Source organism: Marmota marmota, unplaced genomic scaffold (genome assembly GCF_001458135.2).
Source record: "Marmota marmota marmota unplaced genomic scaffold, marMar, whole genome shotgun sequence".
In the NCBI taxonomy this organism is placed as follows: domain Eukaryota; kingdom Metazoa; phylum Chordata; class Mammalia; order Rodentia; family Sciuridae; genus Marmota; species Marmota marmota.
In genome coordinates, this window is record NW_026000221.1 from 29,577,612 (window position 1) to 29,605,335 (window position 27,724).

Here is a 27,724-nt window from a genome sequence, read left to right on the forward strand (position 1 = left end):
AGAGCATAACAATATACAGGAATCCATGTTAGACCTTAACATTTACAGATGAATACAGTCTACTGTTCTTCTTTGAGGAGTTCAAAGCCTACTGGAAGAGATGAATAACAGATAAATTTTCACATGTATATTATCACATAAAAGTTATTTCACTGGTATTTTTGGCAGATCTACCTCATTAGAAAAATGGCTTCAGGGCATTTTAATTATATGTATACACCATGTTTTATTTAATAAATGTTTATTTTATTGGACATTTAGGTGTTTTCTAATTTTCCATTTCTCCAAAGAATATAATTAATTGTCTTTAAGAGAATTATTGATGATTTAGAAAGAGAACTAAGTACAGTACCTAGACACATAAGACAAATGAACATAATATCTGACACATAAAACAACTTTTAGGGTACTAATTCTTGCTGCAGTTGTACTTATTGTTATTTTCAAACCCACCCAAGGACAGTTGCTCGGTTCTTCTTTGTTGAGATGTTCTGTTAAAACCCATGTCATCCTAGATTGCATTGCCTTGTACCATTTTAAGACATGTGAACCATCCATTATCCTATTTTATATATAGGTTAGTTCTTCCCCAAAGAATTCTTGACATCTTTTAAAAGATGGTGGTTTTCCATCTTCCTTAATTCTGTGGTCTGAATATTTGGCTCCCCTACCCTCCAAATTCATATGTTGAAATTTTAACCCTGAATTGATGGTATTAAAGGGTGAGTGCTTTAGGAGATGATTAGGTCATGGGTGTGAAACCCTCATGAACGGGAGTGGCTGGGGAGAAACTCTTTCTACCATGTGAAGACATGAGAAGATGCCATTGTGAATTAGAAAACAGATCCACACCCAGACACTGAATCTGCCAGCTCCTTGAGCTTTTAGAACTTCTAGAAAACTTCTATTGCTTATAAGCCACCCAATTTATGTAATTTGTTATAGCAGCCTGCACAAACTAAAACATTTACTACCCAATTCTTTCTACTTTCATTTCTAAAATATAAGACTGTAAATATTTCCTTATCTTCCTTGCCTCTGAAACTCTGCCCTCTAACCTGCTTTGCCTTTAGAAATAGATAATACCTCACATTTAAGTCCTTGGTCATATATTCATACCACTTCTTTTATTTTGTCCTCACACATACCTCATTCACTCTGGTAGCTTTAAATTATTATCTCTAAGGAGATAATGTTTGTTTATACCTTCAGTTTTAAATTTTACTTTGGTTCTAATTCCCACATTTTAAACTGCTTTTTAAATATTTTCTCTTGGCTCTTTCCAAAGTTAATTATAAAACTCAACTCTTTATCAGCCCTATCTCCACACCAAATAGGCTCTTATTCCTTACTTTGCCTAATGGGTCACTATATTATCAGAACCTCAGGATCACCTTTGATGACTCTCTTTTACACTAAATTCAATTAGTCACTAAAATCCTATTAATCCCTCCTTCATAAAGTACCTTGAATCTTGTTTTCTATTTTTCATATCTATAGCAACCTTTAGTATTGAAAAATAACAACAGCAAACACTTAAAAGCATTATACTTTAAGAAGGTTGCAGTAATGCACACTTGTAACCCCAGCAACTCAGGAGGCTCAAGGAAGGAGGATCACAAGTTCAAGGTCAGCCTTGGTAACTTAGTGAGACCTTTGGCAACTTAGACCCTATCTCAAAATAAAAAATAAAAGGGACTGGGGATGTGGCTAAATGGTAAAGCATCCCTGGGTTCAATCCCCAGTACTAAAACAACAACAACAAAACAACTACAAAAACAACTATATATTCTATGTGCCAGGAATTGTTTTAAGTGCTTAAAAAAAAAAAAAAAAAAAAAACCTATTATTCCCACTTAACAGAAAACAAAAACAGCTCAGAAAGCTTCCAAGGACTTTGAACTGGTAAATGGCAGGGCTGGAATTCAGACCCAGTCAGCTTGACTGCAGAGTCTGGACTCATAATCACTGGACTCAAAGTGTGGAAAGAGGGCAGGTTTTTGACTTGCAGGAGCCACATACAAATCCATTTTATCAATTCCTTTCAGCAATGATACTGGTCATCTAATAGGAAGCTTAAAGTGAACTCATCCTCACTCTCCTCACCTTCAAAGCATTCCTTATCCAGGTAAAGCACTGCACTATGAACCATTTCCTCTGGGGGGAAAATGTGTAATACTCTTTGGTTCCTCTTTTTTCCCATAAACTTATTTCCCATAACCATTTACTCATGAAATCACCTCATTTAGGTAGGTTACTATAATTATTCTCATTTACTGATGAGAAAACTGAGGCATAGAGTGGTTTAAAACCTTATCCAGGGTTGGGGGTGTAGCTCAGTGGTACAGCACTTGCCCAGTATGTATGAGGCCTCTGCTTCAATTCCTAGTTCTGAAAACAAACAAACAAACAAAAATATCTTATTCAGAGGCTGCAGGTGTAGCTCAGTGGTAAAGTGCTTTCATAGAAAGCATGAGGCTCTGGATTTGATCCTTAGCACACAAACACACAAAAAGAAAAACTAATAAGTGACAAGGTAGGGGTTGAATTCTATGTAGTGTTATGGGCCAAACTACATGTGCCTTCACCAGACAAACTCCATTTTACCTGGACACTTCATTCATTTCATATAAGAAATATTTCTCCTGTGTGAAAACCCTGCCTATGTAACCCACCTCCTGCTAAGCACACCCTGTTTGACAATACATAACAGTTAAAAAATATTTCTGTTATTCGTATACAATGTAAGATGTTCTCTTTTTAATTCCCATTTTTCTTGAGCAGAGTACTGTACCCAAACCTGGGTCATTCTGACCCACTTCCTACGTGGCTATGGTTTTGACTTACTGGTAGCTTGCAGGTTTTAGCTGTAAAAATGTACCCTACCTTCTGCAAAGGGTCAAGGGTTGCAATGGCAATTTGCTTGCTGCCCTTCCAAACTGCCATGGCAAATAAAGCTCCATGTCTTGCTTCAAGTCTGACCTGGTAGTTTATTTCAAACATGCCTTAACAATAGCTCTATTTTTATAGTATACTCTATAACTCTCTAATGTGTTACTAACACATCAGTAAGTTCCATTTCCTCTACCCCTTCAAAATATATCTCAAACATACCATTTCTCTTTATCTCCACTACTGCTACCACCCTACTCAAAGTCATCCTGACCTTTCATTTGGTCAACTGACTGGTCTATCTACCTTAGCCTTAAACCCCAACCATTCATAGCAGTTCATTCTGCAAGTAGTAATGAGGATACTTAAAGTATAAATCATATATCATTTCATCAGCACCCCACCCCACCTATCACCCACGGAATAAGAACCAAACAGCTTACCATCGCCTATAAGGCCATTCATCATCTAGCTCCAGCCTACCTCTTTCTCATTCTCCTTTCACTTCACCATGTTTTAGTCACATTGAACTGAAAGAACTGTGTTCCCATTATGGGGTTTTTGGACTGGCTGCACTTGTTTAAAATGTTTTTTTCCTCCAGATTGGTAAATGAATATCTTCTCACGATGAAGGTCTCAGTCATCATCCCTTCTTCTTAGAGACCTTCTCCCTTCATTGTGGCCAAAGCTGCTCTCAGGCATTCCCAGGCCCTTCTACTATGTTACCCTTATTTGTCTACCTCACAGTACCTGTCAGCTCCAGAAATTATATTTATTTATTATTATTCATCCTCTAGACAATCACTCCTTAGACCTTGATATACCTTGTCTTCTGCTCTGTCCTCAAAGCCTGGCACACAGTAGGTATCATTGCACACAGTAGGTATCATTACTATTTGATGAATGACTGCCCAGACAAGTTTCTCAATTCTGTGTTTATCTGTAAAATGGGAATAATAATATTTAGAATTCCTTCCACACATGGGGAGGAGCAAACAAAAGAGGGCATGTGAAATGTTTAAACTCTGATCTGCTACATGAATGATATTTTTAGTATTATTTGTTGTGTGAATCTGTTACTGAACTTCAACAAGCCTTGGTTTGCTCATTTGCAAATGAGGAATAATAAAAATATCTACTTTGTGGAATTATGAAGATAATAGAGAACACAAATACACATATAAGAAGTGTTCAAAAATATTTGCTTTTTCATCAACTACAGTAACAAACACAACATTGGTTTATACAATAGGTTTCCTTGGTTTTCTGCCTCACATCTGCCTTTGTCCATCTTCTGTATTTCAATCAGGTTAATTTTCTTGTATCTGTGATTTTTATGAAGGAGGTGATAAAAAATATTTGTTAAATGAATGAAGGAAGAATGATGGGTGAGTAAACAGATATACCTGTTTAATATTTAGGACATTAGTTCTGTACTCCAAAACCAGTGTTTCCTAAATAAAGCCCAAATTCCCAAAGCACCTTTATAACTTAGCTGCAACCTACTGTTCCCTGCCTGTCTCCCATCTGTTTAAGAAGACACTAGTGAGGAAAATAGCTCACTTATGTCCTCTCAAGATTTTGCTTACTGTCCTTCATGTCTGACTGGCCCATTTTTTCAATCCAATCTCCACTCCAAACTCCCCCAAACATCATGGTGTTCTATAATCTTCTGTATCTACTAGCAAGAGCAGGTAATACACCAGTTACAGAACACTAGTGATGGACTACCATATGCCACATATATGGAAGTGTCATTTAGCCTTTGGAATGCTTGTAAGTAGTTTATATAATTACAGAGTAAGCCCCTTGAGGGGCTTCCATGCTTGCTTTTATCATTGGGAATATACACAGTATTTTGTACTAAAAGAAATGCAATTGATAATCATTTGATGATCTGGAAAAGGAACTTTGGCAATACACAAATCTTCCCTTGAGCACACATGCCAAATATTTGCGAATATAAAACAAAGGGAGATAATCATAAATAAATGTATAACACATTTAAATAGCTATGAAAGAATGTAACAAATCATGTTGATCACAATTGAAGACGAACAATCTGTAGTTGGAAATATTCTGGTTCAAATTTTTCATTTCTCTAATAAAGTCAGGTTATATTTTTGAATATTTTTCATTGTCATAGCAAAAACACATAAATAATAAATTCATCATATTAATTATTTTAAGTGTACAACAGAGGAGGAACTTTCAAAGCATAACGTGTCTATAAGATCACACTACCGGGGCTGGGGATGTGGCTCAAGCGGTAGCGTGCTCGCCTGGCATGCGTGCAGCCCGGGTTCGATCCTCAGCACCACATACAAACAAAGATGTTGTGTCCGCCGATAACTAAAAAATAAATATTAAAATTCTCTCTCTCTCTTAAAAAAAAAATTCCTCCTTTTTTAAAAAAGATAAAAATAAAAAAATAAAATAAAAAATAAATATTAAAAAATTCTCTGTCTCTCTCTTAAAAAAAAAAAAAAGATCACACTACCTGTATTAAAACTGCAACTCATCCTGCTCAATATTTAAAATTATGGTAATTAAGACATTGCATGTACATCTGTCTAGATTCTAGTTTTTAAATTACTCAAATGAGGTCAAAGTAATAAGGCTAGGAGATTTGCACCTGGGAGCTATAAATAAAACAGTATAAAAGACTTTCAAAGGGTATACAGAGAAACTTTAATGTGAATTTGCCCTCAGATTTTTTCTCCTTGTTTTATGTTTAATCTATTTTTTTCAATAAATAATTCATTCATAAGGTTCAAAAATTATGAAGAAATTTTCAGTGAATCTATTCCACCTGGGCTCCCACCTCATCCATCCAGTTCCCCACCATCTAACAACCAGGTAATTGCTATAATTATTCATCCTCTTTCTCATATCTATAAAAACAAATGAGGATATATATTCTTACTTTTCACATTTCTACACAAAAGGTAAAATATTCTTAGTATTTTTTCCCACTTATAATCATATATCAAGGTGTTCTTATGTATTAGCACTTAGAACATGCCTCATATTTACTGTTTAATATTCCATTTTGTAGATGTACCATAAGAATTAATGTCATATTTTTACATTTTTAATAATTTAAAGCTAGTCAACCTTTTGCACTGAAATATTTGGAAACGGTTATGGTTAACAGAGTGGCACCATTAAACACCAGGTTTTAATTTTGCTTTTAAGAATGGAACAAGCACTCAACCTAAATCATTCAGAGGTACTACCACGGGTGCTTTTCAGTGATAGAGTGAAACTTGACTGTAGTTATGTCCAAGTCTGAAATGAATATGGCACATGCCATAATATATATTTCACAGGTTATTTACTGCTGCTACTGTGGTTTGTATTAGACAAGGCTCTTCAGAGAGACAGGACCAATAATATATTTAAACTTTTTATGTTTTTAAACTTAGATATCTATTGTTCTTTTCAGACCTTCAACTGATTGGATGAAGCCCATCTGCATAATTTATTCAGATATATTTGGTATATTAATTTAGATATTAATCTCATCCAGAAACACCTTTATAAAAATATCCAGAGTAATGTTTGGCCAAATACCTGGTAACCCATGGTTCAGACAATTTGACACATAAAACTAACCATCCTATGGTTACAGAAATGTGTTACAATGTAGGGAGGGCAGAAAGGCACAAAGTCCCACCAATATAGTCCAGTGCACATTTTGTCCACTTGAGATCAGGTTTTAAGACAACTCAACTCTAACTGTTGTCTACAAATTGCCCCATTTTCTTATCTGCTTTTTGATAGAATATAATGCTTTAGTTCTTGATGATTAAATTTAAAAATTGACAACTCTTCTATTAAATCACCTATACAGTATGTACAGCACCTAATTCTTACTTTTGCAACACTGTACTAAGACCTGGTCTAATTAGTTTCATTTTTAATATGCCCTATGCTGCATAAAATAATCTACTGTGGCTGGTTTATATAAGCCTCTTACTGAAAGAAAGGCAATGGAGGAAAAAGAGAAGGAAATGGAAAAAAGAAGCCCACAAATAAACAAGTCACACCTCATCCAAGGCTGGTCTTGCCTCAAGGGCAGTGCTTTCGAAACATTCTATGCCTCTGCTTTGGGGCCTTATAGAACATTCATTTATGCTCATTAGCCTTCATCAGTAGGTCCTGCCAACATTCAGCATTTTTTCATTACACTCATTTTTCAGCAAAACCTCATTAGCTGAAGAAACCAGGCAGATGCTTTATATATCTCAATTCCAACTACAGACACTGCACCCACAGCATTTCTCCTGTAGGAGCCAAGTAAGAGGTTATGCAGTTTGAACACAGTCACATCCTGACTGAGATGCATCTTGTTCTGACATTTCCAACCAAGCCAAAGCAGCAATGTGGCAAAAATTAATAGGGAAGCAGAGGAAAGTTAAGTAGAAATATGAGAGGAATAACAACATCGAGCATGGTTTCTTTTCTGGTTTGAGAATAGAGCTGGCCAGGGAGAAAATGGCCCTTAAGGTTCTGTGTATTTATATACTGGATTGGTGATTATACAGGCTTTCTATTTAAGAGTAAAACAAATGAAATGTAAAAAGTATTCCTAGAACTTAGACACACAGTTTCAAATGCCCAAATGAATACATTAGGCAATGCTTTCCAGTTCTTTCAATGACTGCAATTATCTTAGAAGAGAATACCGAATTCTTTGTCACAATAAACTGATTTGTAAAACTGTTTTTATACCTTTCTAAGCACTTGCTGTAACTAGGTACTTCTATATATTCATCTTAAAGAAATGACAATGCTAAAGGCCTTGCTTTCTTCCTGGAAACAATAAAAATGACTACATGAGCCCAAGTAGAAGAACTCTGACCCATGGTATTCACATATCTATAATCACAACCAAGGAGAACAAATTATGAGAAACTTACAGAAACAGAGTGAGAAAGATGAGTAAAACAAAGGAGAAAACAGAGGAAGATGGCGAAGTATAGTTTCCAAAAATCTAGTCATTGTACCATTAGGGTTTTCTGTGTCATAAAAAGAGCCAAGAAAACATTTTAATAGCCAGAAAAAAAGGAAACTAGGTTTTAGAATCATAGAGGAAAAAAGCAGCAACTACAACAAACCAATTTGATTACTGGTTTTTCTCTTTGGGGGCTTCTACTGACTGGATCAGTCCTCTTATACCTGAGTTGAAAATGTCAGATGGAAGGGGGCATTTTTATCATTTGGTAGTAGATGTGGATGATGGCAGGTAATGGAAGAGGTAGAACAGGCCTGTGAAACAGATGGGATGGCAGGACTCACTTTATCCAGAGCACGACAACTTTTAACTACTTTATATGCTGAAACACCACCAAAGATTTTGTCTGAAAAATGGGTTTTCTTGATTAAATCAGTAATCCACTTGATGGATGAGGAGACTGAAACTTAAAGAAGGGAGATGGCCCAGGACTCATAATGAGTTGATGGTAGACACAGAAGCAAAATGCAGATTTCTGAACTGTCTTGGTCTAGAACTCTAAGTCAGACTGTTGCATCTTACTGGCTACACAGAAACCATTCCAATTTACTAGAGAACTGCACCACTCCTCTTAGGAGTGGGATGAATGTAAAGGACACATGCAGTTATTACAGCGTGAAAGTCTAAGAAGAGTGGCCCTGATGGGGAAAGAGTTCTACTTTCTTTTTTGGCACTAGATAATCATCCCATGGACCAACCCCACACCCCCAACCAAAACAAACAAACAAACAAACAAAACAACAACAACAACAACAAAAAACAAAACTGGGCTAGAAAGAGTACAAGGGCAACTTGTATACAACTTGTTGACAAGATTTATAGCAACTGGATTAGACCAAACAACTAGAGAGGCACAGGCAGTCTCCTGAATCCAATAGGCCTTTTTAGCTGTAGAGCCATCGTCACTGGTTCAGGCCCAACTGGTTCTAGTGTGGATCTTCATAGGGACCTGACTCTGGAGATACTAGACCATTAATCTTAGCAAGTGAACTTCAGGATTTTTTATATCAGAAAAGTCACAACTCAACAGTTCCGTATACTGGAAAGGTTCTGGCCTTTGAGGGCTTGTTCATTTGTTCACACATCCAGATACCACATATAAGTACTAGCGATGGCAGAAAGACAAATGAGACTTTATCCTATTTGTCAAGAACCCACCATATAATAAAGAAGATAACTGTATATGGAATCCAATAGGATATTAAATATGATGCCCCTAATGAGTACTTTGAAGGTCAGAGAGGGAGCACACAAATAACTAAGGAGGACTCCAGGGAAGAGATATCTGAGGTGTTTTTGAAAGATTAAAAACTTGCCATTAATGAATTTGTTCAGTTACTATTTATTATTTATTGAGACAAATAAAACATAAATCTTCTCTAATGAAACTTACATTTTAGTGGGAGAGACACATGATCTTATTTATATATACGGGTATATGTATATACATGAAAAATATCAAATGATTAAAACCAGACAATAATAAGTCCCATGAAAGAAAGTAAAGGGCAATATAACAGAATAACTGAAGACAAAGGCTACAGATTGATGGTCAGAATATAACTTTTAGGGGTTATCATTAAATTACAGACCTCAATGACAAAAAGCAGTATGCTAAGCAATGATCTAGTAAGAAACACTCTAAGCAGAAGAAATAGCATGTGAAAAAGCCCCTAGACAGAAAGGGCTTGAAGTGTTAATGAACTGAGAGGAGATCAATGCACTGGAGCACTAGAGGAAGGCATAATAATGACAAAAGATGAAAGGCGCCAGGTGTGGTGGTACTTTGGAGGCAGGAGGTTTGCAGGGGCCTACATGGGTGACATAGTGAAACCCTGTCTCAAAATCAAATTAGCAACAACAACAAAAAGTGCTGGGGATGTAGATCAGAGGTGGAATGCTCCTGCGTTCAATCTCCAGTGGAGGGTGGGGGCCGGGGGTGGGGGGGTTAAGGTGGAGATATGAAACAAAGGAGATAGTTAGAGCCCAAAAGATCCTGAGAGGCAACAAGGCATTTGTTTTTCATCTCAGCAAAATAGATACTAAAAGAGTTTTCAAACAAGGAAAAGACTCAATGTAATTTATATATATATATTTTTTTTAGAAAAACAGAACACATATACAGTACTTACCATGGGCCAGGCTCTGTCTGAGCACTTTATATACATTAACTCATAATAGCCCTAACTGCAACATAGATGCTTGTAGAGGGCAGAAGGAAACATATGAAGATTAGCTGGAGCCTGAAGTTGAGAGATGATGGTGAGCTAGACTGTAGTGATGGGAGTGAAGAATGGAGCAAGTGAAAAGATTTGGGGAATATTTAGGAAAAAGAATCGATAGGTCTGGATTTGGAAAGGGAGAAGTCATTAAGGCAGGCAGTGAGAAATCAAGATTACTTTTATGCTTCTAAGAGTTTAAAGGAAGATGTAATGTTTAATAGTGTTCAATGTCTTTGAGATTAAACAGACTAAAATTGGAAAGAGGTTGCTGGATTTATCAATTAGGAGGTCACTAATAAGCTTTTACATGTGGTTTTAGTAGAGTAGTGGTATAAGCAGTCAGAGTGTGCACTGCGAGGAGTGACTGAAAGCTGAACAAATGAAGAAGGTCCAAGTATATTTTCCATGACATCTAAAAGTGAGGGAAAAAAGGCTCTTGAGAGAGGACATGTGTTTAGAAAAACTTCTTTTAAAAAAATTTTAGGGGATCCAAGATGGTGGTCTAGAGGGAGGTTACATTCTGTGTTGCTCAGGGACCTGGGATTCAAGTAGTGGGAATACTATTTCTCTGTGAGTGATTAGAGGACCCTCTGACAGCTGCTTCCACACAGGAATCATGGCTGCTGTGCAGCACAGGACTCCTGGCCACTTGTCCACAGAGGACCTTCTAATACCTGAGTATGACCACTGGCATTAGCACCCACCAGGACTCCTGGCCACCTACCTGCACAGGAGCTCTGTGGGCTCTCCAAGTCACCTCCATCTACTGCTGTAGTCCCCTACACGTGGTAGCCTGCACCTGGGGACACCGCACTGGGTCCAGAGACAGCCACCAGCCACAATACTGCATGTCACTGCATCTCTGAACATGCTGCTCAACGCCACCACTGGGCCCCACTGGATCAAACACCCCATCGCTAAAAGCAGAGGCCTCCATCTGGGGACACATTCATCACCATCTCTAGTTGGGGCAACTCCCAGCTTGGAACACCAGCTGGGGTTTAGAAGCAATATCAAGTTACAGGAAGTCCCTAATTCCCCCCCTCTCCCTGGCAGGTGCTAACCCAGCACAGTGCTTGTGGCTACTCAGCCTGTCCACAGATTGCAAAACCGGGTCTTGAATTGCCCAGTCAATTTAAAACAGCTCTCCGCAACAGGTGCACAGCCCCACGAGCACAGCCCACAAGACCTCCAGAGAAAAAGGTTCCTGATTGGGAAGTAGAAAGGGAGAAGGTGAGTGAGGTACAGTTTAGAGACTAAATTAGAGAATTACAAGGTTTACAGGTGATATAAGGAGATAAGACAAAGTGCCTAAAATCACACCAGTGGACCTCAAAGGAGATCCTTGGGGTGCAGTCTCCCATCTGGGATGGCAAGTGTTATGCCCCGCCTCCAGGAGCTATGCCCCTAAGACCAACCCTCCCACTCTAATAACCTTCACCATCCTGAGGGTGGGAAAACCAGCAAACAACAGACAATCCCACCTACTGGATGAAAAGGGAAGCTGGAAAGATACTGATCTCCAGCAAAAACAATCCTTATATCTTCCTTCCAGGTTTTCTTTTTTTTTTTTTCTCTCTCTTTTCCTGCCCTCACATCCCTGACATTTGTGAAACAAATGAAAACTTTGTGAAACAAAGTACTTTTCATGAATTAGGCTACGGAGGAGGGGATGTCTAAATACTATATTACAGTGGTATTCTATATACTTTTATCTCCTATTTTTACATTTTTAAAATTTTTCTTAACATTTATGTTTGTCTTTTGTACTTACTTGTCTCCCCAAAATTACTTTCTCTCTCTTCTCCTGCTACTAACCAATTTCTTTAGATTCTTCTTTCACACTTTCTAAGATCTAATAACTCTATATCCTCAACTCTTACCCCCTTCAACATCTCATCCTACACTTCAACCCTGGTTCTTTGTCCACCATCAGAAACTGTAGACCCTTTTGTAAACCTACTGTTTACATTGTAGATAAAATCTGAACTTAACCATTTCTGTATGTTCTGACAAAACCATAAACGTCTTAGTAGCAGCTATTGGGTTTAAGGTTGTATACTGTTTGTATTGGGATCTGTTTATATTGTTTTCCCCCTTAAAGAAGAGGTATTAGAGGTATTACCGGGGCTCAGCGGGTGTACACTTCCCTGGGGTGAGTGAGGCACTGGGTTAGATTCTCAGCACCACATGAAAATAAATAAAATAAAATAAAATAAAGGTCTATCAACAACTAAAAAAAAAACTTTACATAAAAAAGGAGAGGTATTGGAAATGTGCGGGGACACTATCAAGCTAGAGGGTAAAACTGTAATGCCTCAGATCTGCAGTGCTACAAGGGAAGACATATGAACGACATGAAAAAACAAGGGAAGAAAGTGCCCCCAGCAAACCAAAATATTACATTATTAGAATCCATGGCCAGCACAACCGAAGAAATGACAGAGAAGAAATTCAGATGTACATAATTAAAATGTTCTGTGAATTAAAGGATGATATTAGCAAATATAGGCATCAAAAGATCATTTCAATAAAGAGTTACATAACCAAATACAAGAAGCAAAAAAATTACTTCAATAAGGAGACAGAGGTCCTAAAAAAAAAAAAAAAAAAAAAAAAAACAAAAACAAAAACAGAAATCCTTGAAATGAAAGAAAAAAAAATAAACCAAATCAAAAGCTCAACAGAAAGTATCACCAACAGATTAAGAACAGACCTCAGACAATGAAGACAAATAATTTTGAAAAGAATGTTGTCCACACAGTGAAAATGGTAAGAAACCATGAGCAGAACATTCAAGAATTATGGGATAACATAAAAAGACCAAATTTAAGAATTATTAGGATAGAGAAAGGCACAGAGTTACAAATCAAAGGAATGAGCAATCTATTCAATGAAATAATATCAGAAAAATTTCCAAACATAAAGAATGAATTGGAAAATCAAATACAAGAGGCTTACAGGACACCAAATGTACAAAATCACAAAAGATACACACCAAGGCACATTATAATGAAAACGTCTAGCATATCGAACAAGGAGACAAAGGAGAGCCCCAAGAGAAAGGAAGCAAATTACATATAGAGGGAAAACAATTAGGATAACTGCAGATTTTTCAACCCAGACAGACCCTGAAAGCTATAAGATTCTGGAACAACATATACCAAGCTCTGAAAGAAAATGAATGCCAGCCAAAAATCTTTTATCCAGCAAAATTAAGCTTTAGATTTGATGATGAAATAAAAACCTTCCATGATAAACAAAAGTTAAAAGAATTTACAACTAGAAAGCCTACACTACAGAACATCCTTGGCAAAATATTACATGAGGAGGAAATGAAAAACAATGAAAACTGGCAAAGGGAGGTAATACACTAAAGGAAATAATAATCAAAGGAGAAACCAAGTCAAGTTAAATACCCAAAATGAACAAATGTGACTGGGAATACAAATCATGTCTCAATAATAACTCTGAATGTTAATGGCCTAAACTCATCAATCAAAAGACATAGACTGACAGATTGTATTGAAGAAAAAGACCCAATAATATGCTGCCTTCAAAAGACTCATCTCATGGGATGAGAGGGGATGTCTAAATAGTATATTACAGTTAAAAGGCATCCACAGACTAAAGGTAAAAGATTGGGATAAAACATACCACTTACATAAGCTGCAGAAATAAGCAGGGGATTCCATCTTCATATCAAATAAAGTAGACTTCAAGCCAAAGTTAATCAAAAGGAATAAAGAAGGACATTTCATACTGTTTAAGGGAACCATACATCAACAAGATATAACAATTAGAAATATATATGCCCCAAACAATGGAGCATCTACATTCATCAAACAAACTCTTCTCTATTTCAAGAGTCAAATAGACAACACAATAATTCAATAACACTATAAGATCACTGGCTTGAGGCTGTCACCACCACAAAACTGGGATATCACCACTTGTATCAAGGGACAACAATAAGGATTTGGTAAGATATCATCAAGGTCCCTGTGGGCCTGGCTGCACCAAAGGTATTTCTACTAGGGGTGCTATCAGTTATCCTGTTGCTGAGGTAATAGGGAGTCTTGCATGGGGTTGCCTATCTCTTGTTTCTCCTATTAACAGCCAACTTCTTATGATTACCCTCTCCCTAGTCATATAATCTAATCCCTCCATATCCTCACATCCTACCTCATAAACATCTCAACCAACTCCCTAGACCCCCTTCTACCATTAGAAACTGTAAACTATTACACAAACCTATTGAATATAAGGTAGAAGATAACCAAACTCATCATTTCTGATTATAGTGACAAAACTGCAAGTGTAAAAATAGAAGCTAACTGATATATGGCTGCACACTGGATACATTTAGAGCTGTAATATTGATCTCTCTCTTAAAAATTGAGGTATTGGTAACCTATAGGGACACTATAAGACAATAGGGCAGAAGCTGTCATACCTTGGATCTACACTGCAGTGAGGAAGACTTATAGACATCATGAAAAAACAAGGGAGGAAAGTGCCCCACACAAACTAAGATACTACAATAGAATCCACAGATAGCCAAGAAATGTCAGAGGAGTTCGGAATATACATATTTGGGATTTAAAATGATTTGGGAATTAAAGAATGACCTAAGTGGGGAGATACAGGCAGAAATCAATCACTCCAACCAAGAGATAAGAGAGCAAATACAAGTTGCAAGAGATTACTTCAAGAAAGAGATAGAGATACTGGAAAAAAAAAATAGAAATCCTCAAAATGAAAGAAACAATATGCCAATTAGAAAACTCAATAGATAGCACAACCAACAGATTAGATCACTTGGAAGTCAGGACCTACCTCAAGACAATGAAGACAAAATATATAATCTTGAAAATAAAGTTGACCTCACAGCAAAGATAGTAAGAAATCATGAACAGAATATCCAAGAATTACGGGATACCATCAAAAGACCAAATTTAAGATTTATTGGGATAGAGGAAGGTTCAGAGATTCAAACCAAAGGAATGAACAATCTCTTCAATGAAATAATAGCAGAAAATTTCCCAAGCATGAAGAATGAACTGAAAAAACCAAATACAAGAGGTCTATAGAACATCAAATAAACAAAATTACAACAGATCTACATCAAGACACATTATAATGAAAATGCCTAGCATACAGAATAAGGACAGAATTTTAAAGGCCACAAGAGAGAAAAATCAGATTATCCTTAAGGGAAGACCAATTCAGATATCAGCAGATTTGTTCAACCCAGACTCTCAAAGATAGGTGATTCTGGAACAACATATACCAAGCTTTAAAAGATAATGAATGCCAACTAAGAATCTTATATCCAGCAAAATTAAGCTTCAAATGTGAAGATGAAACAAAAACCCGCCGTGATAAACAAAAGATAAAAGAATTTACAGCAAGAAAACCTGCATTACAGAATATTATTGGCAAAGTATTCCACAAGGAAGAAATAAAAAACAATAATGAAAATCTGCAAAGAGAAGAACTAAAATAAAGGAAAACCAATCAAAGGGGATAGCAAGTCAAGCTAAATATAAACAAAAATGACCTGTAATAGAATTCATGTCTCCTTCAACTCTTTTTGATAAATTTTTACACATAAAAATTTTAACTACAATATCATCTAATTTTTCAGGTTTTTGTTTATTTTGTATTTTTTTGTTTTAAATTTCTCTTCTCAAAGTTATAAATATGTTCTTTAAAAGTCTTAGTATTTTATGTTATATTTTAATATATAATTAATCTGGAATGTGTATATACATTGCCTGTGATATGAGATGAGGTATATTTTACTCTTATAAAAATTGTTTAATAAGGTATTTATAAAGGTAAGAGCAAGGTTGAGGGTAACTAACAAGTTTTGTGAAGCACCTTTTCTTCTATAAACTTGGAAAGGTAGGAGGTGAAATAAGAGAGAGCCATTATGAAAAACTTGTAGGAGAAGGGACCTAACTGAAGTTATTCCCACTAAAAGCATGTAGAAACTCTATTAGACTGACAGTCTAATAGAGTCTTATAGGGAGAAATAAAACACCATGCTGTATTCTTGTATATTCTAAGTTCATCTGTTTGGTGATCCTTTCTGATAGAATTCAACAAGAAACCACACAACAAGGGGACTTATCATGCAACCTACAGCCTATGTCTCACCAAAAGATAAAAGATGGAGAAAGGAGCCAATATGGCAGCCATTGGTTACATGAGGCCACAAGTATTTGAAATGTGTCTAGTCTGAATTGAGGTATGCTATATGTTAAATAGACATTTGATTCCAAAGAATTAATAGGACAAAGAAAATGAACATGAAATATCTAACAATTATTTTCTTTACAAATTATGTTGGTAATCCATTGGGTTAAATAAAAATGTATTAAAATTAATTTATCTATTTGCTTAAAAAAAGAAGTAAAGGAGAAAAAGGTAACATATTCGGTTGATGGTAGTATATATACATATATATATTCATTTTTTATATTTGTTATCAAAATTCATATAACTATAAAACTAAATGGGCTAAATTGTACCACTGTACCATATATAAATTATATCTCAAAAACATGACTTTAAAAATAAATCTAGTTCATGAAGTGATTTAACAGTACTGGGTACATACTAACCACCTGATAAATAATGGCTATTATTATGATTCATTAAAACAACTAGCATCAAGCTGTTTCATAGTAAGGTAGGGAGGGGGAGCATGGGAGGAATAGACAAACTCTAGATAGAGCAAAGGGGTGGGAGAGAAAGGGAGGGGGCAAGGGGTTAGAAATGATGGTAGAATGTGATGGACACGATTATCCAAAGTACATGTATGAAGACACGAATGGTGTGAATATACTTTGTATAATGCAACCAGAAATATGAAAAATTGTGCTCTATATATGTAGTATGAATTGTAATGCATTCTTTATCATATATAACAAATCAGAATAAAAAAATAAAGTAAAATAAATTAAAAAGAAGAAATTTCTGGGACATATGAAGGCAGTACCAAGAGGAAAGTTCATTGCATGGAGTTCATTCCTTAAAAGAAGAAAAAGTCAACAAATAAACAAACTGACATTATAGCTCCAAGCCCTAGAAAAAGAGAAACAAACCAACACCAAAAGTACTAGAAGACAGGAAATAATTAAAATCAATGCAGAAATCAATAAAATTGAAACAAAAAAAATAATTCAAAAAATTGAGAAAACAAAAATAGGTTCTTCGAAAGAGTAAACAAAATTGACAAATCCTTAGCCATCCCAACAAAAAGGAGAGAGAAAACCCAAATTACTAAAATTCATGATGAAAAAGGAAACATTGTGACAGATAACATTAAAATACAGAAGACAATTAGAGACTCTTTTGAAAATTCACACTACAATAAAATAGAAAATATTGAAGGCATTGACAAATTTCTAGAGTCATATGATTTGCACAAATTGAACCAGGATAATATACACAAGTTAAATAGATCAATTTCAAGCAACAAAATAGAAGATGCCATCAGAAGTCTACCAACCAAGAAAAGTCCAGGACCAGATGGATACACAGTTGAGTTATACAAGACTTTCAAAGTAGAACTAATACCAATGCTCCTCAAATAATTTCATGAAATAGAAAAAAGAGGAAACACTTCCAAACTCATTCTATGAGGCCAATATCACCCTGATTCCAAAACCAGACAAAGACACATTAAAGAAAGAAAACTTCAGACCGATATCTCTAATGAACATAGATGCAAAAATTCTCAATAAAATTCTGGCAAATCGAATTAAAAAACATATCAAAATGATAGTAAACCACAATCATGTGGGGTTCATCCCAGGGCTGCAAGATTGGTTCAACATACGGAAATCAAAAAATGTAATTCATCACATCAATAGACTTAAAGATAAAAATCATATCATTTCAGTAGATGCAGAAAAAACATTTGACAAAATACAGTACCCCCTTCTTGTTTAAAACACTAGATAAACTAGGGGTAAAAAGAACATATCTCAACATTGTAAAACTATCTATGATAAGGCTCAGGCCAACATCATTCTAAATGGAGAAATATTGAAAGCATTCCCTCTAAAAACTGGAACAAGAGAGGGATGCCCTCTCTCACCACTTCTATTTAACAAAGTACTTGAAACTCTAGCCAGACAATTAGACAGATGAAAGAAATTAAAGGGATACAGATAGGAAAAGAAGAACTCAAATTAGCACTATTTGCTGATGATATGATTCTATGCCTAGAAGACACCAAAAATTTTATCAGAGTACTTCTTGAACTAGTAAAGGAATTCATCAAAGCAGCAGGATACAAAATCAACACCAATAAATCAAAGGCATTTCTGTAGCTCAGTGAAAAATCCTCTGAAAGAGAAACTAGGAAAACTACCCCATTTTCAATAGCCTTATAAAAAATAAAATACTTGGGAATCAGCTTAATAAAAGAGGTAAAAAACATATTTGAGGAAAACTGCAGAATGCTAAAGAAAGTAATTAAAGAAGACCTTAGAAAAAAATCCAGTCACAATTAGAGGAAAGGATCTTAGCATTAGTACAGTTTTAATTTTATTTTTTATAAATTCTCTTAAGAACTCAAATCTGTATCTCCTACTTTCAACACTTTTGACATTAATAAGTACAAGAAGGACTCATGCTGTGCTACATTGGATTAGTCTTATTTCATTCTCACATTTAACTCATATTCTTGGGCTGACGTTATATTTCTTCAACCTCTGATTAATGATATGATTAGAAAAGTCATAGTTAGTGCCCAGATATCTGACCATGCCACAGTATTTTCAATTCGTATCATGAGGAATCTAGATCTATAAACTATAGGTTCCCATGATGTAAGCAGTTTTAAATAAGCCTTGGGAAACAATATAATGCTCACACAAAAATAGTAAGTTAATAAAATAAACTATGAATGTATGCTCATATATCATCAAACAAGTGACATTATGAAAATTATTATCACATGAATTATATGAATACATGGCTTTCTAGTTTCTGCAAATGATTTTCAAAAGGTAATATTTCTTAAGATATTATTATGTTCTGATGTTTCTAGTTCAATGTCATTTTTTTTTCTTTTTTTTTCCTGGTACTGAGGACTGAACCCAGGGGTACTCAACCACTGAGCCACATCTCCACCCTTTTTTATATTTTATTTAGAGACAGGGTCTCGATGACTTGCTTAGGCCCTTGCTAAGTTGCTGAGGCTGGCTTTGAATTTCAGATCCTCCTGCCTCAGCTTCCCAAGCACTGGGATTAGAGGTATGCACCACCACACCCATCCTCTTCTAGTTCCTCAAGGAAGAAAGTTAAGTTACTGGTTGGAGATCTATGCCATTCTTCAGAATACAAGAGAATAATATCTGAGAATAAGCAAGAGACAATTAAGTTTTATCTACACTAAATACTAACAATCAATATACAGAGTTAGTATGTTAGTGGAACTAAATTTTTAAAAAAATATCTGCCCAAATTAAAACACTGGCTTGGATGTGTATAGGGATAGTCTTAATTAGAGACACATAAGAAAGAAGAAATTTAACAGGTGAAGTATTGAACATTTCATTTTTTTTCTCTGTTGATTATAAGCTAAAATTTCATAATGGAATGGCTCTCTATTTAGTAAGGCTATTACTTCTTGGATATCCTTCAAAATTCTTCACAAATTCAAAACTTAACTTGTTATTTGTAAAACAGAACAACTATAATGTTTAATCCATGGAAATTATAAAAGGGTATACAAGAAATAACATGTAGATTATCAATAAGGTTAAACTCCTTGAGTACTCAGAAAAGAAAAATAACTGGGAAATTTTCCAGCATATGAAAAAGACACAGGAGTGACAGAAAATGCACAGTGGTTTCATATTCTTATTGGTAGGTATTGATTGATAAATAAATATTTGACAGCTAACTACAGAAGCACTGTGTTGGTATGGGAGATGCAATATGTAAAACATGCTTTGTATGACTCATCTAGCTTGGTGATGACTAAGGGAAGACAGGAATACAAAAAATGGCATTAATAATGTAAGCCTCATCAGTAATGCACACTTTTCACCACACTGTGTATCACCATGATTCACTAGTCCCCACATAAGGATACCCAGGCTCCAGACTTGGATCTGCACCTGTGTGACCTTGGACATATTACTTCTTTTTGAATTTCAGTTTCCTGATCTATAAAATGAAGCTAAAAAGATGTTTTTAATAATCATAATATTCTTTCATATATTTGAGATGCAGGCAATAATCCTAAGAGAATGGCAAATGATTTCTGAAGTTTCTTAGTGAAACACAAACACACAAAATAAGACATTTAATCAAAAAAGGCAACATTCCCTAATCTGGGATAAGGTCTATTGATTAAGTCGGTCTCCAGGAAAGAAAGTTTTTAGAAAGTAGTTTTATTTTCATAATTTTTATATAAGTATAAATTTAAGTTTAATTATAATCTCTTGCCTTGTTTTCATTAGCTAAGCAACACTATGGTGTAGAAGATGGTTCACTTAGGAATATAAAAGAATTGAGTAAATAAAGGCCTTTAAATAAAAAACAATTAAGCAACATCAATTATTTTAAAATGTCAATACCCAAAGAAACATCAAACATTGATTGGTTATTATTATGATAAATTTGTAGAACAGAAAATATTATGTTAAATGATGTATGATAAAGGAAACCTTGATACAGTCAAATGAAGAAGACCTATATGAACATTTAAAATAATATTTTAGGGGCTGGGGTTGAAGCTCAGTGTAAGCACTTGCCTAGCATGTGTGAGGCACTAGATTCTATTCTCAGCAACACATATAAATAAACAAAATAAAGGCCCATCAAAAAAAAAATACTATTTTATAGGAATAATATGAGAAATAACTAAGTATTAATAAATATAAAACTGAATATCTGATAAGACTATAATCATCTAATAAGAAAGCCTACATATAATAATAGACCAAATGTTGGAAAGATAACATTTTCCTCCAGGCTTTCAGGATTTTTCCTCAACTTTTAAATAAAAATGTAATATTATTGATTTGAGAAATTATTTGAAATAAAATAAAAACAGAAATATTTATTTAGCTCTTACAATTCATTGAAAGATCATATATTAGGAATTATTACCCCAATTTAATAAATGAAGAAAGGGAGGCTTAAAGACATTAATTGTTCAAGGTCACACAGTTATCAGTGGAAAAGACACAGGGTCTCTTTATAGTTAGGCTTGTGTAATGCAAAGACACTACACAATATCACCTCCTTCAAAACACAAAACTATAACATATATATGGCATTATTTAGCCTTAAGGCTAATAATTCATGCAAAAATTTATGCATCTGTATTTTAAGAAAATAAAGCATTAAACTGCCTCTTCCCCATTTATTTGAAAAATGAGAAAACAAGTGTATATATTTTTAGCTCAGATCCATAAAATATGTACATGATTTAGTAAATGTATATTGACTTTTAGCTTAAATTTGGAACTTTACAGCCTTGGAAAATAAGCCCTTATGACTAAAAAACATCCCTTTCATATTTGCCTTTGCTCCAAAGGCTGTCAAAACAGATCAATCCATTTTAATTGGCACATTAAATGCGCTAGCCTATTTCTTAGATTCAAAGCTTGAGTGTCAATGAATGTGAAACTGAATTCTCTCAAGGGTGCATCAACACACATGATCTGCTCTATCATGATAATTATGCAATTAATGTAGAATATTGCCTCAAGGAACTGATCAGAAATGTTCATATTCTATTCACCAGAATGATGACAAAAACATTTGGAACTCTCTTCAAGGCCACTCAAGAGAAAATCATTCAGAGAAATGGGGGCTCCCAAAAGCCCAATCCTTTGCTTTCAAAGACAGAAACTCCGTAAAATATGGATTATTAAATAAGCAGCGTTAGAATAGGTCCAACTGATAGGTTTTTCTTCAAAGATTAATAGATATTTAATAACTTTAACTAGGTAAGTTCTAGTTAAATAAGTTTATTCATACTTATGAATAAGTATGTTTTTTTTCTCAGAGTAAAATACCAGGAATATAAGCTGAGTGCTGTGGTCATACCTGTGATCCTAGCAGCTTGGGAGGCTGAGGCAGGAGAATCCTGAGTTCAAAGCCAGGCTCAGCAATTTAGCAAGGCCCTAAGAAACTCAGTGAGACCTTGTCTCAAAATAAAATATAAAAAAAGTTGGGAATGTGGCTAAAGGGTTGAGTGCCCTTGGGTTCAGTTCCCAGTACCAAACAAAACAAAACCATACAAATGAATAAGTATGTATGTAAAAAAACAGGAATATAGATTCATCAAAACAATACTAGATTAATATTCCTGTACATCTTTATTATGAATCTATTTTTCCCCTTTGACACTTTAGCAATGACTAAGTCTTCATTATGTAGATCAAATATTTCATTATATTTCATGCCTATTACTGGAACTTTTAATTTGAATACGTTCAGTGGGCTAATTAGAATGATCTTAATAAATGTGTTTAAACTCTTCTCTTTTAACTCTCAATTCAACTTTACTCAGTTCTGGATTTTGTGATCAAGGCATTTAATTTTAATTGGCTCTAGTATAAATACCAATTGATAAGAGAATCTCATTTCCTTCAAAGACTTCAGGCAGTATTACCTGAGAATATTCTCTGTGTAGCTTGTAGCATGTTCAGGCTGGGCTTTCAGAAGAATTTTTGAAGGCTGGACTATTTTATTCTGTTTTATTAGGAAAATCATAAGAATTTCTGTTTAGTACTCAATTTCATTCCCATACTTATAAATAAAATTGGCTTTTTGGTCCCACACAAACACTTTCTTTCTTTAACAGGCTGGTGAAGTTTTTTTTTTTTTTTTTAATTCTTTAAGTAGAAATTATGTCTCAAACAGCTTAAACCATTTGAAAGCATTAGGATGAACTGAACCAAATAAAACTGAACCACATGCAAAATTTCCCTAAATCACCTAAGATTAATACACCTTTAAAAACTGAATAGATTTGAAATAAAAATTTTAAAACTAGGGAAACAGTCATATGTCTATATTGTAGGAATGCTATATAATGCATCTACTAAATTTGCAGGGGGTGGGGCATATAACCTCTTTTGGATGGAAATAAACTCAACAACTTCTGAAGAGATGGTCTTCCATCATCTGATTGCTCTTCAACTCCCTAAAATCTGCCTTCTGGGCATCCCACTCCACAAAAACTACTCAAAGGTTACCAATAACCTAGATCATGAGAATCAGCAACAGAGATACTAAGAGGGAATTTATGAATCAATCCTCGCCAAATAATTTTATAGATTAAAGAACTACACTCCAGAGGTGTCAGGACACCTTCCCCAGATTACACTGCAGGTGAACCATGCAGGATCTAAAGACCAGCATCTGGATTTCAGCCAGTGCTTTGCTGCTCCTCCCAGCTAGGTAATCAGCCATCCTGAACCAGTCTCTAACTTTCATATCTATGACACTGTTTTCATCTTCTTGCTATATTCCTTTGTCCCGCTGTTACAGAACACACTTTACTCCACCATCAGCACTACCCTGGCAAAGAACTAAGCTTGCAAGCTGGCCTTCCATGAAGTGTCTGCTATGTGATTCAGCTTTCTCATGAGTTGTGCTCAACAGCAATGTGATCTTGCACATCTTGTTTTCATAACTACTGGTACCTTATTTAAGTACTATGTCTGCATTGGAACTATCAAAATACAAATAATAATAAGTAAAATTTATTGATGTTGAAGTATAAGCCAGGAGCTTTTCTAAGCTCTTTATTAACTTACTTAATTCTGACAACAATTTTATTAGATACTGAGTTAGAAAAACAGGAAAAAAAATCTCTGTTAAAATATAGAACAAACAACTCATAAACAATTCCTGAGCTGGACACAAAAGAGCCTAAGGGACAGAAAAGAACCAAAATGTAAGGATGCACTAAACAGCCCATAAATTATTTTATAACTTTCCAGCTCCTTATACATTTTTTTTGAATGCAGTAAAACAGAAAAAAAGGCCTTGATAGAAAAGAGACCATTAACCTTGTGATCTAGGGGCTAATGTTTGATTGGACCACAAACCTCTAACTACCCAGTGACCACCAGAGATGTTGATGTATGCTCAAACACACAAACCAGACCAGGTGGCCTAATGAAGGAACACAATCATGCTGAATATTTCCCAGCTGTGAGAGAAGCTCAGTCCCCATGCTTTGGATCATACATATTCCATATAAGTATGCACCCTAATTAATACTCATGCATTGGCAGCATATCTCACTTTTGAGATTGCCTGTTCTAAAAGTGTGTCTTTGCCTTTTGCTTTTTAATAAAGCTCTTTCTCTGTATACTAAAATATGACTCATCCTTAAATTGTTTTCTGCAATGAAGGGAAGGAACTGGAAGGTCCAAGTAGAGGCGTCCTTCACACCTCAGATACCCTCACGTGACAGTATTATTTTAGTTTTACATGTGAGGAAATTAAGGCACACAGAGGTTGATATATTTGTCCAAGCTTGGATTCAAAAGTGTGCAGTGTGCCTCTGGAGACTGAGTTCATAACATTTTGATAGGCAGAATATCCAAAAATATGAAAGTTCTCCTATTGATAGTCCTGAATATTAAAATAACTTTTTTAGAGGGGTATCAGTGATCAAATCCAGGGGTGCTTAACCACCGAGCCACATCCCCAGCCCTTTTAAAAATTTTGTTTATTTTGACAAAGCTAAGTCGCTAAGTCACTATGGCTAACCTTGAACTTGCAATCTTCCTGCCTCAGTGGCACTGGGAGTGCCACTGTGCCCAGCAGAACAACATTTTTATATTAGTATTTTTTCTATGACTATTCTTTTGATATTAAAATGTCTTATTCATGTAAAAATTCTATGGAATTTACCATTTATTTCAGGAAATAAATCAATTTTCCCCAAACTTACTTATGAACAGAAAAAAAAATGCTTAGCTGGTTCTTGCCTATTAAAATATGGTAGTCTCAAGTCAGAATTCCACAAATATTTAAAAAGGTTATAATACATATTTTTCTTTCTAATAAGGAATATCCTGTATTCTAATGAGGATAATACACACTTCAAAACAAAGATATTTGCTGAATTCCAGAAACCCACCCTCCTGTTACTATAAATGGATGTTCTCTATAGGGTCACCTCATCCCCAGTGGCAATGAAAAAGAATGAATCAGTGAAATACACATAGTCAGCTGCTTACAATTTCTGCTGTAATCAGACCTCTTCCAAGAATGAGAGTAGCAAAGGCTAGAAACAATTTTCAAGTGACCATTATCTCATATTAACATGGCAGAGGTGGTGTACTATGAACAATGATTCTCTTTCACAGATAATCAGTGAACACCCAGCATCAGAATTATCTAGGCAACAGAAAGTGATGGGGCCCCTATAAGGAACAAGTTGGGGTGAATGCAGAGGGAGTAAACACTTAAAGAAGCTTCTAGCCTCGTGAAAGGGGCTTCCTTTGATGAAGAAAGAAATCCCTAATAAAATTACTGACTGTTAGATCTGTGTACTTGGCCTCATCCTTGCACACACAGCAGGTAAGAAGGCAGATGGAAATAATTAGACCATTTTAACATGATAAATGTCACATATAACGATCCCAGCATACATTTTGTACTAATGTACAACATCTTGGCATTTAATTTTTCAGATCACTTCTACAGGTCTCTCAGTGTCCTAAGGCACCACAGGTGAAAAGAAAACTGTTTTCCTCTGATGTGATACTGAGTCAATCTTTTGAGGAAATAAGCTACTTCTTTTGTTAACTCCTTCACACCTTTAAGAAAATCACTGGCTTCAGATGCTTTTGAAGGGGTATGACATTCTCTCTTTGCTTTTCCTCTTCAGTGAACAACTTCATATTGGTTCTGCCACCTGATAACTGTGTGATTTTGGAGAAATTCATAAACCTCACTGAGACTCACAGTATCTATAATGGGTACAGTAATATTTAGAAAAAGTGTTAAAATCAGACACAATGCATATAAAATGGCATGCATAATGTCCATAAATAGTAGGAGCACAAATATGGTTATTTTTGTAGCTCTCACTTCCATTCTCATGCCCTGTCACATACCCTGTCTCATGCTTGTCTCATGCTCTTCACATAAGAGAAGATAAAGAATAAGACATATTCTGTACTCTGAGGACCTCCGTCAGGGAGTCAGGAATACAACCAACTGCAACAGCATGACAAGTATTGTAACATAGTATGCAAAGGGTTTTAAGAAAGCATGTTTAATAGTACAACTCCAAACCCAAATGACTCGTTTCCAGAGAGTAATTTATAGGATGGAATAATAGGGTTTTTTGTATTTTTCCCAAATCAAAGGTGATATAGGAAAGTAGGGTAGAGGAGCAGACATTGTTACCTTACTTAGAAGATAAAGGACAGACAAATTAAGAGTGTAAATTATTTTTCTTTCAAATGTTACTTTACCAGACAACATGAATAATTGAAGTTACAGTGACCACTGAAACAAACATTTCAAGCAGAGAGCTGCACATCTGGGGATATGTGTGGCCCCTGTATTCCATCAGTCTACTTCATCCAGACTCCGCAATGGACCTGGGCATGCCCAACTTATCTACAGTTTGAAATGGTTGAGAAAGTGGTAAGGGAATCTTATCATTTATATATCACCACAATTAAGCTGCCAACGAAGTAGGAGAACAGTAGCTTGCAACAGTTTTCTATTGCACATGTTTCCATCACCTTCCTTTTAGAAACTCTACACAGTGCTACACAGATATTATCTACCACATGCATGCAGGAGACAAGCCTCAATTCATACCCTTAGAGCACTTCTCTTAGTGAGGATGTGGTTCCACCTGAAAGGCATGCCATAGATAGATATTTTAGTAGCAACATTAGAAATCAGTTTAATATAAAAAATGTAGAATGAATTCTCTATAAAATTCACTTCCACTTGGTTGTACTTTGAGAAGCATTCTTAAGTGGGAAAGAAAAAGATGCCAGTAAATTATGCTAAAAATTACATGTAACCAACAACCTGCCTTATGTGTGTCAAGCATGAAACAATAGTTTAAATTCATGATTTTTGTCAGCCATGTATCCACAAAATGTTTTAATGTCCTCTATTTCCTGCTCCTATATCTCAAGTCTATGACCTATTATTTAATTTTCTAAGAAAAGGCTTTGAGGTTTCATCACCCTAGAGAAATGGGTCAAGCATGTAAAATGCTACGTAAATAATACATGATAGCCTTAAAATAGCTCAGAGTCACAGCACTGGGTAATACGAAGTTAAATATATTCCCTTTTTTATCACTTCTTATAGTAAAACTGAATATCTCAAATTAGTAGAGATTGTACATTTGTACCACATGGTACACTAGCCTAAGAGAAATGCCAAATTCCCATTGTATAGGAGCTAACAGGCCAGTGAAAAATTTGTCACATATCAACAGTCACATATCAACACAGAGATTTTATATTTTGGGGAAAATCTTAATATTTTATTTACAAGTCTCTCAAATAGCTTCTCATCTATAAATCACTCAAACTAATCACATGTTTTG

General features: G+C 35.2%; 1 protein-coding gene across 4 annotated transcripts in view; it reads right to left on the reverse strand.

The window, feature by feature from the left end:
• Phkb (phosphorylase kinase regulatory subunit beta) overlaps positions 1-27,724 on the reverse strand; it is a 217,393-nt gene that overhangs the window by 46,016 nt on the left and 143,653 nt on the right. The window lies entirely within an intron of this gene.